Source organism: Mchenga conophoros, linkage group LG3 (assembly GCF_057382185.1).
Source record: "Mchenga conophoros isolate Kocher_MC1m ecotype Shallow Benthic linkage group LG3, M_conophoros_male_GT1.1, whole genome shotgun sequence".
Taxonomy (NCBI): domain Eukaryota; kingdom Metazoa; phylum Chordata; class Actinopteri; order Cichliformes; family Cichlidae; genus Mchenga; species Mchenga conophoros.
The window spans coordinates 13,312,695-13,327,938 of NC_140528.1; the positions used below are offsets into that span (position 1 = coordinate 13,312,695).

Sequence of the window (15,244 nt, forward strand, 5' to 3'; positions counted from 1 at the left end):
TACCACCATGCCAATCAGATTACTTCTTCCATGTGAGGGTAAAAAGGTGACCTTCCTGGATAAGATGGCAAAGGTTTGCTGCGTTTTGGTGAACATGTGCCCCAGTGTGGTAGTAAAACCAGGGAAATATGCTCTTGTTAAATACTTTTAAGTCTTGTGCTGTTTATGTAGTGATAAGTTTTCTTTTTTTTTTTTTTTTTCCTTTTTTCTCTTCTTTTTTTTTTTCTCCTTCTCTTTTTACAGTTGCAGAAACATATAGGTGATTGCTGTAACGTATGTTTTAATTTTGAAATTAAAGCAGCCTTTTTTCCGTTAAAAGGTTCTTTGTGAGGATCAATCCAGACATGGGAACAAAATGCCCTGCAAAACTTGGTACAAGCCGCAAGACAGGTCGTGTCGTAAAGAGGAAGGTTACAAGAATCAGCCCTCGGATCACCACCTTCCTCCAGCGGCTCTCTGAGTTTGAATGGAGGACTTCCAACTAGGTAAGAATACAGAGATGATAATATCTTTTACATAGCTGATAATTATATACATACTGTACACACATCCATACAACAGTATGAATGATCTCAGACAGATGTGAACAAGTGAATAACCTGAGCAAACATGAATATTGATGATGTGTCTTTGACAGGTGGTGATAAAGACTACGCTGAACCCGACCATCCTGGTAACGGAAATCTAAATCCCATGTCACATTCTATTTCCTGGGACCCACTGATAATTATTACATTTTGTAAATGAGTTTTGTTTTACAATTGTAATAGTTTATTTAATGTTCATGCTGGTGGGTTTGTCCTGTTTTTAGTGGAATGAAAAACTGTTTTCCTTAAAAAAATCAGACAGAAAGGTGAAGGACTGTGTAGTTTTCATGTACGCTTCTATTTATTTTGGTTATTGGCATTGTTTTTATTCAGTTTAAAAATGTTTTTCTTGTTAAAAAAAAAAATCAACAATAAATGTTGGTTTAATTCACTATTCTGAGACTACTTTATTTTTTATTTTTTTGTCCCGTTTGGATCTATAGCCATCAGAATTGTTGTCTTGAGGCCAAGAAAGATGCCAGGCGGATTTATTTTACCAAGTGGATCATCATGGCCTTGCCATATTGGTCCATTTGATTGACCTTTATTATAATTATGAATTTATTTTATTTTCAGTTGCAAACGGGACAGACATGACTGGGGGACAGGACAGGGGGAAAGAATGAAAGAAAGAGGGGGAGAGAAAGAAAGAAAACCAAAGGGGAGAAGAGACGGTGAGAAGGGGGGAAGAGAGAAAAAAACAAACAACAAAAAAAAAAACTCCTGGGTCACCTGTATGGAGAAAAAAAACAAAACAGAGGAGACAGCAAACAACAAAGAGCAACATAATAATAGAAAAAAAAGCACCATCACAATAAACTAGCTAGCCATAGATATCAATAGTTACTAAATAATAAACGATATTGTGCAGCATGCAGGATAGACAGCGCACAGTGTGCTTTGAGGCAGCAGCCAAGAAAGCTGTAGTCCGCGTCTGTGAATACCCATGTGTACACCTGTGTGCATACCTGTGTGGATCAGCATGCTTGCATTCCAAAGGTTTCTCCATGTGATAAGTGATAAGTTTTCAAAAGAGACAGTAAATTACAGAATGCTAGTAGTGGGTGATATTATACAAATGCTGTCATGATTTTATGTGAACATTTTGTCATTTGTAAACTATACATAACATTTTTTCTACATTGTAACTGATGTGATGTTCGACAAAGTGCTTTTAATTAAAAATAGGCAAACATTTCTTTGTTTCTTTATTCAACTTTTGAACAGTGGTATTTAGTAAGTATATATTCAGTAAATGCAAAGTATTTACATGGCCCCCTAAACTAAAACATTATGGGTTATTCAGAACAGAACTATGCTTGGAAAAATATTGTCCCATCAGTTGATCCAACTCCTCCACAGTAGCAGGTGGAACTTTTCTTTTTTGAGGATGGCTTCTTTTACCTGTCACTACAGATGGTCTGTCTATGTTTTGATCAAGAACCTTTTTTTTGGGCAGCTGAAGAGGAGAAGTCTATCTTATGGCCAACCTCTGGCTGTATCTTGGTCATATTACCCAGCAAAACCCAGTATGCAGGTTCATCTGTAACAGTCCTTGTGCCACAGATCCTCACTGTTGCTTCTACATTAAACAGAAGAGCAGTGACATGGCTGCAAGTCTCCACGACTCTAGCCATACAGCTGCAGTGGGCGGCTTCAACCTTCCCTGTGATGCTCACAATGACCTGTGGCTGCAATGCTGCAATTCAGTCTTTAAGAGTGCAGGACCTGAAACACACACAGACAAAGTTCATTTAAAGACAAGAACTATGAGCCAAGGCCGACACAAATGTGTTTTATTTACTTTCAAATCCATTTATCATAAATGTAACAAATAAAGTGTTTTTATGTATCCATCTATAGAACGCTGCATGTTATATTCTAAATCTGCATGTTTCTTTTTAGAAACCTATCAGCAAAAAATGAACCTAAAGTATGTAATGCAAGGATGTAATCACTTTCAAGAGGGAGAAAACATAAAGTTCAACTTTAAGTGACAATTATGGACACCTAATATGACAAGGAGATTCTGCAGGTCATTAATCAATGTATAAAACTAAAACAGAATGTATTTTTAGTGACACAGGACACAAACAAGGAAGCAAGATGTGTAATTAGGATTATTTATAATAAATATGAATTAATTAGGGCAATTTCTTTAACCATAAAGAATAACTAAATCCTTCAGGACAATGTCACATCAATGCACTGAACTCACTATGTTATCCCTCTAACAGAGCCTCTACATGTTCTCACTGTAATTTCCCCCTCACGAATGAATTTTTACTAGCACTAATTTGAATGTTGGGGGGACTCAAACGCATTTTACTCGCAGTACTCAAGCTGACTTACCTTTGCTTGAATGACGGCGTACTCACAACGTGGAGGCTTAAAAATAACCAAATCTTGTACCCAGTCCTTTGTTAATTGGATGTGCGCCTCCAGAGATTTATAATTGCGAAATTGGTGCGCCATGTATGCTCTGACTCCACAGACAAGGTATGAGAGTAGATCATGCTAAGTCAATAGCGGTTTGGTCTTCAGGGTTTCTACTCCACGGCTATATTTCATACGGGTCCACATTTCAACAATCAAGTACCGTCTCTTTGCATCTGGACAGAATCTGTACCTATATATATATATATATATGTATCTATACCGTCATTTTCTTTTGAGCTACGTTTCAGAATGGTTCGTAGCAATCTTGTTTTGATTCGTGACCTGCCAAGATGGTGCTGCGCTCCCACAATGCATTGCGACATTACGTCAACTCCAAAGCCCTTTGCGTGCAGGAGTGTATGCGCATGCGCATTGCCACGGTGGTTTAAAAAATAAAGATATAATGAAAAGTAATTAATAAAAATTAAATATTTAAACATTCCCACAAATGTGCAATGAACGTGCAAAAACTCTCTTTAGTAGTTGTTGCTGTTTCTTTCTTTCTTTCTTTCTTCTTTTTTTTTTTTGAAAAATAACGACGTCTCTGAGGCGCGAAATCTGACAGCGAGAGGAACGGCCGGATACAGGAGACGGGAAGAAACAAGCCGATTATGTTCGCGTTAATTAAGTGGTTGGAAGATGTAAAATTCTCAATTCTGCCAACTGAACATATACGAGATTTTAATGAGGATGAATAATTAGCCGGCATGGAGGAAACGGACCTTTATTTCGTGGAGTGGCGACAAGAAGCCAAGGCGGGTGGCCAGTCTAAGAAGCCTCCATCATCAAGCTAGCAGGTGCCTTTTCCCATATAATATTACTTTATTCTCGTGTATTTGGAACGGAAGCGTAGAGCTGCCACCCAGGCAAAAGAGAAATATAAGTATATCACGTTATAACGTGAAAAGTTTATCGTTCTAACAATATACTATCATGTTTGAACAACATGTTTGAACAACATTGTACGAAAAATGCACATAATTATCACGTCCGTACAATATTGTGCGAACGTGACAATTATGTATATTATAATAATGTGATATTATATTATACCAGTGGTTCTTAACCTGGGTTCGATCGAACCCTAGGGGTTCGGTGAGTTGGTCTCAGGGGTTCGGCAGAGCCTCCGCTGTGACGTGCACGGCTCATTTTGTGCACCAGTAAAAAACATATCTACGTCTAATTTGAAAAAAAAAAACACACTTTATTTTTCACTAAAGAGGGGTTCAATGAATGCGCATATGAAACTGGTGGGGTTCGGTACCTCCAACAAGGTTAAGAACCACTGTATTATACAAACATGAAAAGCATAATGTTAGAACAATAAACATTTCACGTCATAACGTGATATAGCTCTATTTTTCTTTTGCCTGGGTGGCAGCTCCACGCTTCCATAATTTGGTAATCAAAATATGTAACTTAATTAATTATATTGTGACGTACTTTTGTCTTTTCTTATTATTCTGCCTTCTCAATAACTATCAAAGCCTATTCACATTTAATTTGGCTTTCACAGAAATCCTACCTCTCCTTCTGGCTACAGAGTACTTACCAAGGTTAGAAACAAAGAACAGTTATGCTTTATTAATGTTCGCTAATTACAATGTTCCACATTTCCTTGCTTTTTAAGTCATTTTTAGGCTTTTTAGAGTTTTTGTTTTTTATTTTTTTTTAGCAGTAATGTTTCTGCCTATTTATTTCAGCCCATGAAATCGAATGCAGATCTTCCTAATGTGAGATTTACATAAATGTAAGTAATTTTGTTTGTCATTGTCATTAATGTTGTTGCTGTTGTTGTTTTTGTGCAGTTTGCAATCATATAAACCTAGCAAACATCAGTCAGCACAGTGACTAACCTAAACAGATTCTTGCTTTATTCACATATATTATATGTAATTATATATACCTGCACATTGTACCTAGGGTTGCAGCCACTTGGCCCCACCCCATTGTTGTGACAGCCCTGATTGTACTTATACACTGCATCTGAACAGGGAACAGTCTGCCACATTAATGTATTTTTAAGTGACTTGTTTGTAATACATGAATTTGTTTCTTACAGATGTCAAAGTCTCAACCTCATGCTGCCCTCCCCCATCCTCCTAAAGTAAGTATTTGTTGTTGTAGTTTTTTATGCGGTGTCTGTGTCACATGCTAATCATAATTATTGAAATAACTGTTTTCTAACAGATTTTCCAAAACACTAGTTATGTTTGTTGTCATTCAGACCAATACTACTGCTTAGACATTGTTTAGTGGTCATGCATGTTTGACAAGCTCGTTATGATACCAAAACAGTAGGCCTATCACAATAATCGATATATCGACTTAACACACAGTACATGTACATGACCTCAATAATTGTTGATGATGTAATTTATGTGCCATTATATTTACAAAAATAAAATATAATGATAACAAAACAATAACATTAAATATCATTGTTTTCTATTTGTTAGAAAACTTACTATTTATTCAAGTTTTTAAGGTATCTAATATTTTGATTCCTAATTTCAATGATCTAAATACTTTAAGAATTAGATGTTGGTTTGTCAATTGAAAGTGTGTAGATCTTGCATTTTTATGGTGTTATATTATGATTATACATTCAAAGACATAAAATGGTCTTAAAATGACAATGACATAACTTGTCGCAATTGTTTATGGGGCAATATACCGACCAACAAAAAGTCGTTATCGTAACAGGCCTTCAAAACACACAGTTTTATGATTGATAAATTCAAAAAATAAATACATTTAATTTCTCTGAGATTCTCTAATATTCAGTTACAGTTCACAACACAGCTACCCGTACATGCAGTATTATACTGTAAATATAAATCTCTGCATTTAGCATCCCACTAGAAGCGTCACAGTTACTGCCTCTTTTTTTTTTTTTACAAATACCTGTACTATCACTAACACATTTACTGTTTTACTTTTAGCCTGTGGATACAAATGCAGATTTCCTTAATGTAAGTTGTGCATTTTAATTACATCATGTTATTTTTATTATTATTTATTTATTTATTTTATTTTACATTCAAATATTTCAAGCTTCTTGGTTAAAGAAGCTTGATTGTTAGTAGGTAAAGAATAGTTCACCTATAATTCATATTCCCAATTAATTTCTCACCTCTGATTGAATGCCTTTGTTTGTTTTCCTATAACAAAACATTTTTGCTGGATATATATGGTGAATTTATATGCATAGATACAGTCGTAGTGCTTGACACATGCAAACAGCAGTAGATGTACTAAAAAGGAAATAATTACAATCATGATGTTGATTGCTGATGTCAGTATATATATTTTAGAGGAATGTTTTGTTTTTCACCCAAAATAACTATATTGCTTCAGAAGAGATTTATTACCCTACCGGACTCTTATATATTGTTCTGTTTTTTGTTTGTTTTTGTTATTTTCAGGTTCAATGGTGCGTGTTCTTCTAATGGCCGCCTTCCCACTGGAGGTTTTGATCCACAGCAATTTAAAAGGTAATCAGCTTTGAAAGTCAGTTCAAATGGTTAGCTAATAGTACTTTAAAAAGCCTACAACTCTGTCACCAGTTTCTTTACCAAAAATTACCCATAAAAGTATCGCTCAATAGCATATAATTGTAGTTCAAATGTTTAGTTGTACAAATATCAAATTTTTGGAAATCTAAAACTAGTCAAACACTCAAATGTTCATGCTTTTTATAGGAGGACAGAGCAAAACGGACATCGGCGCAGAGTGAAGAACTGCCCTTGATAAGGACACTATGACAGCCATATATAGTAAGTGAAGACTTTCTGTGTATCTAAAATTGCATACACCACAAGTAACTTACTTTGCAACCATTAAAATAGGTTGTAAAGTAAGTTACCAATACAAATAGGTGATGATGCATTGTAGTGGTTGGTCTCAGACAAAGAAGGTCAACAGATTTATGAATGCTGGAAGGTAAGGAGAGACGACCAAAAGGGGTGTTAGCATTACTGTAATGTGAACTGGATAGACTTCCCATCTAGGAAAAAAAAAGAGGTAAATTATGCGTAAAATATATCTGTATTAATATCTGTATCTGTATAAACAGAAATATCTGTTTGCTAAATGAAGCCAGCTAACATAAATCACATTTTTATTTTAACTCTGATAAAAGTAATAGAACTGGGACTTTTGTTTGTTACAGTGGGGGTAAGGAAGGGGTTTCCCAGCGTGTCCAGAAGGGCTTTGAGGATTGCAGTGAAAGCTGGGGGAACTGAGACTGTGTGTATATATATATATATATATATATATATATATATATATATATATATATATATATATATATATATACACATATATGTATATGTGTGTGTGTTTCTTTTAGAATGTTTAAGTATGTAATGAGAATAAACTTATAAAATGAATATTCCTTGCTTGATTGATATGCTATATGTATGTTTTAAACATCAAATAAAGATTTCTTTCAGATGTTACATGTGAATGTGTTTTCTTAGAAATATATGAAGGGTTAAATTTATATTTTTTTGAATGATTTTAAATACATTTAAATTGTATTTTGAAATATATTTTATTAATATATTTCAAAATATACAAAAAATGGCCAAAAAATATATGTGCTAAAATACATTTTAAATATATAAATATATTTTAAAATGTATTTTAAAATATATTTTTTTACCGTATGGGCAAAGCTACACCAGAGGGTTGTGCTGTGTAACAGGTTGGTGCAGGTGGTGTTATCTACATTTGAACATTAGGCAACAGTCTCATGAAGACACTTTCTATTGTTCACTAAAGACCAACAATAACAGAGACAAAGGGAGAGCAGCAGAACTAGTGCTAACAATTAGCACTGCTAGCCTGCCCACCAACACCAGCTAATGTTCTAAAAACGATGATCAATGATTTTGCTGTAACGGCTCCAGCTGTCTGTGTCAGGGACACGTTGGAGATGAAGTGAGTGATCCAGTGACAAAGGTTTGGAAAGCTGCAGTCAGCTGAGACTAAAGGAGTCACCTGACCGAGAGACCAAATGTTTCACTGAGAACGTCCAGATGAACAGAATCAACCTTTGGGATAATCTGTTCCACACATCCATGTTTCACTTACTGCATTATATTTCCTCATTGCTGTGCACACAGGCCTGTGGCTTATAACCAACTCCAAGTTCAGACTCAGAGGCTGCTGAAGCTGTTTTCTGGAACAGAGACGTGTTGGATATAAAACCAACTCTTCTTTATGTGTCAGCACTGAGGAAAGGAGCAGCTTCGTTTCTAAGTGTATGAAGGACTGTAGCAGTGTGTGTGTGAGCTTTATTTCACAGACAGAACCATGTCAAAAACACAACTTCAGGTAAAAACAATACAAAATCAAAGAGTCTGATCAGAAGGATTAAACAGAGGAGTGTGGGACTGTTTTTAACAGACAGCAGGTTAAGCCAGGCTGGAGGAGTAAACTGAGCCTCGGTGTGAGCAGCAGTGTGTTTGACAGGAAGCTGAGATAAACAGTCTGGAGCCCATTTAGTGCTTCATATGAAAGTGTGAGGATTTGAAAGCAAATCTAAAATCAAGCAGGAGTCAGTGTGAGAATGATTTGTGCTTTTCCTCAGTCAGATGCTGGGAGTTTCAGTTCATCCATGTTCAGCGTGCTGTGCTTTGTGTAACAGGAGAATATGACAGTATAAATCAAGTCTTCATGTCACTGAAAGCCTCCACAGTCTGCTATGGAGGTGCATCAGTTTGGATTTACAAGAAGAACATTTCTTAAACCTGCCACAAGATGGCGCTCCAACAGAAGGGATGTCCACAGTGTAACACAGACACACACATACTGTGTGAATGTGTGAGTGAATGGGCTTTCAACACAAGGCTTCTGCTGCTACCTTTAATGACATAATTAGCTAACAAGAACAAACTGTTAATTACCACCAAAGAACGGCTCCAGATTTTAGCTGCTGACCATTTTGTGAAACGTTGATTACATCAGCTTATTGTTGATTTTTCAACCTTAATATCAGCTGGTTTAAAGGAGCCTCGTTCTCTGGCAGTAACACTTTTCTTCACTAGATGCAGTGCAGGCACAGTCTGTGTTTCTAAACTACACACTAATGTTCATTGTTGTGCAGCTAAATCCTCCCTCTGGATGGGAAGAATCCCTGTCAGGCTTCAAACACCTGGCTTGGTGTTCTGGAGCTAATGTGTCACCTGTGAGGACTCTGAGATGAACACACAGCAGACACTTCAGTTCTCCGTCTGTGTGTCCTCAGTTTCCCAGCATGCCTTGGCTGTGGTGGTGGAGGTGAATGAGGGGGAACATGCTGCTCTGTCAGCACTCAGGTTTCATACCTGGTGATCTCAGAGGACAAAGCGGCGTTACAGCAGCGCACGTTGATGAGACCTGATGCTCTGAACAGTTCAGACTTCAGCCTCACTCTGAGAAAACAAACGACTGACTGTCAGCAGCAACTACACCTGCTCCATCAGTGACGGAGAGAAGAACTGAGACTGAGAGACATACAGCTGCAGGTCAAAGGTCAGAAACGCCCGCTCTTTGTACGGGTCAGGAGTTAGTACTGCAGAGGTCAGAGGTCAGCTTGCTGACAAACCATTTGAAACAGTTTGGAGCTAAAAGCACAACAGCAGAGGAAAGAAGAGACACTGCAGAGATGATGCAAAATATTGTGTTTTGTTCTCAGCTGTCAAAAAGTGTAACACACGTGTTCCAGCACAGCCTTTGTGTACTTTCACTTCTCCATACTGTCCATTGGAAATCCTGTTTGTTACTTTTTGATTTCAGTCCATGTGTCCAAAGCAAACTTCTGTCCCACACTTTCTCTGCTGACTCTTCACCGATGCTCAGATGATCTCAGATGATTTCACCAGAACTCATCAAAATTCGGGCTCCACAGAAACCCAGACGTCACTAAACAAGCGTAACAAGCAAAGTGAAAACTGGTCGTTCAGCTTTATTGACCAAAGATAAGCTCACATGTCACCTCATGACACAGACACTTATTTCCACAGCATGCACGAGGACTGACAATAAGTGTCTATAAAGCCACTTCTATCTGCCACACCTGTGCTTCTGTCATGGTTGCTCTCCTCTCACTCTGTCATTTATCCACAGTCTGCCTCCCTCTGCTCCGTCAGCTGACGTCCTCTCTACACCACCTGCTGTGTTTTATCCTGCAAAAACACATTTAAGAAGCGTTGCAGCGAGTAACGGGAGGAACTGCTATAAAATCCATTTAAAGGAGGTGGTGCTGAGTGCTGTGACTGGGGTCCCACCACTGACATCACGGGTGGAGGACATGTTGGAAAACTGCTACAAAGTGCTGTGCAGCCAGCAGAGCTTACAGTCTGTCCTGTGTGTCATACAGGCTCTCACACTTAGTGTTTCTGTGACACATTGAAGAGAAGTTTGTGTTGTTCACAGTTGTGCTTGTACTGAGTGACAGCTGACATGACCTAACAGGAATAATGTGTCTGTGCTGAATGAGAAGTAACACACAATGAAGTCTTGATGCATCTCAATCATCCAGGAAAGTGAGTCTGTTGCTTCTGTTCATCTGGACGCAGCGTTTTGTGGGAGAAACGTGTCGTCATCATCAGGTGACGTCTTCAGTCTCAGCTGCAGGTTTCAGTCTTACAAACAGGACATTTGCATAAAGACTGAAAGCAGCTGCAGGAACGATGGGCTGGGAGCTCCGTTCCTTCATCTTAATTATGCAGATTCTCAGGACCATTGATCAACAACCACTGATCCATGTCCATGAGTCCCATTCACAGAGATGTGGGAATGGCTGCAGTCACAGCATGTAAGATGGAAATAAATGAGAAGTATTTAGCTGAAGTGGATTTGATTTATGTTACTTCTTTTTTAACTTGTAGTTCTACATTGGAAGATTATTGTGATATTGAAATATAAAAATACATTTATATTCTATTATTTTCTCAAAATAAGCGTCACACTCGTGGAAGCCGGTGTAGCCGCCGAAACGCCTGCATTTATGGAGACTTTCAGCCCCAGGTAGGCCAGTTATGGATCTTGGATCCACATTATGTCAGCAGCTGTTCTCCACCGTGAACTGTGTTCAAACAAACACGCTCACGCCTCACAGACGACAGCTTACAGTCCTGTAGAGATAAAGTGACTTCGTACAGCCCCGTCTTCAGTCTTGTGGAGATGATCTCGACGCTTTGGTGGATGTTACTAGCTCCTGTGCAGTATTTTGTAAAGACATGATTATACCCCGTAAGCGCGTTAAAATTTACGCTAACAATAAGCCATGGGTCACTAAAAGTGTCAAATCCTGTTTAAGGAAAAAGAGACAGGCCTTTAAAGAGGGGCTGTTACCGATTTTCAGACAGCTACCAAGGAAATGAAAATCGAGATGTTGAAAGCAAAACAGACAAAAACCTTCTTGAAAGCAAATTTGCTGCAAAAACTTTTGGGTCTGCCTGGACTTGTATGAAAACCATAGCAGGGTTTCAAAACCCCCAGAGCAGCAGTCAGGTCATTTTAGATGTTTTAATTCAGACAGAGATTTTCAAATGCTTTAAACATGTTTTATGCTCGTTTTAGTTCTTCTGATTTCAGCGAGGATATTTGGGAACTGAAACAGAAACTGAGAGATACTCAGCACTTTATCATTGAACTCAGCGATGTTAAAAAGGCCTTTCATACAGTCAATGTGAACAAGAGCCAGGTCCTGATAATATTAGTGGCCGCCTAATTAAATCTTGTGCTGATGAACTCAGGCCTATATTTCAGGTTATTTTTAACAAATCCTTGCAAACACAACATGTGCCCTCTCTTTGCAAAGAAGCAGTCGTGGTTCCTGTCCCTAAATCTAAACGACTTCAGGCCTGTTGCCTCACTTCAGTTGTCATGAAAGTCTTTGAAAAAATCCTCAGAAATGTGATTATGAAGAGACTGAAGGTCAGCTGGATCCAATGCAGTTTGCATACAGGCCCAACAGAGGAGTGGAGGACGCACTTTTGACTTTACTAAATCTGATTCTTAAACATGTAGAGAGTAAAGGGACTTTTGCAAGACTTCTTTTCATTGATTTTTCTTCGGCTTTTAATACAACACAGCCCCATATTTTAATTAAAAGACTTTTAGAACAGTTTGAAATCAGGAAAAACCTGCTGGGCTGGATTTTAGATTTTCTAACTGACAGGTCACAAAGAGTGAGAATAAATGGGGTTCTGTCTGACCCAGTGTTCTCCTCCACAGGTTCTCCTCAAGGCTGCGTCCTATCGCCCTTATTATTCACTCTCTATACAAACATGTGTCAGGGCAGACATGAAAACAGGGTCATTATTAAATATGCAGATGACTCTGTTATTGTCAGCTTACTGAAAGAGGGTGAAACTAACCACGGCCCAGTCATTGATGACTTTGTTCAGTGGTGGGAGGAGTCTTATCTCCAGCTGAACATATCTAAAACAAAAGACATGGTTGCGCTGCAGACCACGCCCACCACACGCAGTAACCAGGTAAAATACATACTTAGGCAGAATTTTGCAAATATCTATTTTTCATTTTGTAGCAGCATAGAGCTTTTTTCCAATTATTTTTTAAAAGTCAGGTCGAGGCTCCAAAAGCCCAAAGGCGATATAACAGTTTGTGTTTGCTACATGGATCATTGTAGTTCAGCTTTCCTTTGTTATATTTCTTTAAGAGCTCAAAATGTGTTCATTACATAAATCAAATGTAATTTTCTCTGTAGCACTTCATGGATTTCATAAGCAACACACTGTAGTTGTTCACACAAAGCATAAAGGTAAAAACAATATACACAGTGTTATCTTCATTTTAGATGTCACAAAGTATTTGCGGCTCCCAGTGTTTTCCCGAACCCTGACCCTTTGCGTGGAAACCGGGTCCAAAAGGCTCTTTGGGTGTTAAAGGTTGCTGACCCCTGCACTAGGCCCAACTGACACATATATTTGATTCCAAATACAAAAAATAATGTGTAACCTGCTGGAAGAATGTAGGAGGTTGAGACAGGATCTCAACACTTGGTGTCTGCAACAAAAGACAACAATATGTGGGCCGATCGTGGCTCAAGAGTTGGCAGCTCGTCTTGTAATCGGAAGGTTGCCGGTTCGAGCCCCGGCTTGGACAGTCTCGGTCGTTGTGTCCTTGGGCAAAAAAGCACTTTGGGGTCCTTAGGGACGAGTAAAGCGCTCTACAAATACAGGCCATGTAATGGCAGAAACATTCTCTAGTGTAAATCCTGACTAGTTCATTAACTACAGATCAGTTTCAGTGAACATTATTCACAGAGGGATCTGAGTTCCTTATACCAGACTCTACAGAAACTGTAACACTGTACAGCTCTGCAACTCAACAATATGACAACAATGTAACACACACTAGAATCATCAAATAAAGCCCCACTAACCACTAGAACTAGAACTAACTAACTAGCACTGGACACTTGCATATTAGAGATTTCTACCACCATAGGAGGCGAGATATCATCCTTGAACCAGAGCATCCAGCCCTCAATTTCGGACATAAAAAGCGACGTGGCCAGGCATGATAACACTTTGACTGAACTGCAGGACTGTGCCTCGAACCACTCTGACACCATCGCCACTCTCCAGGCCACTGTGGAGCGTTTGTCTGCGGAGGTAAAGAAGTTAGATGAGAGATGTGGAGCTCTTGAGGCACTCCAGGAGGAATAATTTAAGAACTGCAGGAATACCAGAAGGCACAGAGGGACCCAAGATGACTGAGTTGGTTCACACCTGTTGGCGGAGGCGCTATCTCTCGAGGAGAAGCCACTCATCGATCGAGCACATAGAGTGAATCGCCAGCGTCCCAAACAAAGTCATCTTCCTCGGCCCATCATCTTGAGATTGCACTACTACCACATTGGTGAGGAAATTCTGCTGAAAGCTGCAGAGAACAAGAACCTGATGTATAAGGGTTTTTAAAATAAACATCCTCCCAGATTTCCCTCCCTCTGTTGGAAACGCAGAGCCGCATTTGCAAATATGAGAGGAAGACTACGTGGGATGACCGGCGTCAGGTACAGACTGCTATACCCTGCAAAGCTGTTAGTGACCCATGGTGATGTGAGGAAAAGCTTTACCGATCCCAAAGAGACCGTAGACTACGCGGAGAAGCACCTCTCCCACCCACCTTCAAATGTATTAAAAGCAAGGATATATCTATATGTCTAACGCTGACACAGCACTGTGTTTCTTCTTTTCCCTTTATATTCCATGTAAAGGTGAATATGGAGCGTTTATGGAGCTCGTTTATTGACCAGCTGTCAGTTAGAAGGTAAGAGTTACTAGGTTAACAGAGGTTAGCAGTAACAGTACGGGGAAGTATATTGTGTTGTTCTTTTGTTGGTTTTTATTTTATCCTACTTTACTTTGTTATTTTGATTTTACCTGTTGTGAGTGCTTCCCGTAATTCTCCTTTTTCTTGCGCCGCTGCGGCCAGAGTTCACAACATTACATATTTTTGTATCTATAAACAGGAAGCTGACACTCTCCAGACTTTATCAAAGGTGTGAGCGTCACAGCAGAGGCCTTTGTGTCAACGTAGCTGAAGACAAAACACAGAAACACATGAAGGAGATTTTCCTGGCCTGGATTTTATACAAATATTCTGCAGTACATCAAAAATGAAAGAAAACCATTAGTCAACATATGAACATCACCTCTGAAGTTACAGAGCTTTGATTGGAGACACAGCTGAGCGTTTTGCATTTTGCATAATTAATTACATAATTCATTATGTAACCATAATTAAATGGTTACATCATCTTTAAAGTCCCCAGAGATCAGGAAAAGGGCCTGAGGGTGCTGTGTTTGGAGTCTGCTGGTTACAGTGTGCAGGACCTCACAGGCTGCTGCAGCGTTAGCAGAGGGCGGGACATACACAGCTATCATAATCACGTGTGTAAACTCTCGTGGTAGATAGTACGGTCTCATGCTAACCGCTAGCAGCTCAATGTCCTTACAGCATAGCGTCTCTTTGATAGAGAAATGCCCAGAGTTACACCATCTATCGTTCACAAACACAGCCAGACCCCCTCCTCCCTTCTTACCACTCTCCGCTGTTCTGTCATAAGAGGCTCAGCAGCTAAAGCAGCACACCTGGGTCTGCCAGCCTATTAAAAGCAGCCCTTTGCTTCACCTGCTTCACTAAACATTATTATTTTAAGCAGAGTGGTGTGATTTATGTAGGCATTGCTG

At 39.0% G+C, this 15,244-nt stretch overlaps 1 long non-coding RNA gene across 1 annotated transcript; it reads left to right on the forward strand.

Annotated features, from left to right (window-relative positions):
- Positions 1-3,251: 3,251 nt before the first annotated feature.
- Positions 3,252-7,252, forward strand: LOC146577321 (uncharacterized). Its single transcript, XR_014889382.1, has 8 exons — positions 3,252-3,823; positions 4,543-4,582; positions 4,730-4,776; positions 5,089-5,133; positions 5,972-6,001; positions 6,455-6,523; positions 6,731-6,805; positions 7,201-7,252. It is a non-coding gene; the product is annotated as an uncharacterized LOC146577321 (long non-coding RNA).
- Positions 7,253-15,244: the final 7,992 nt, after the last annotated feature.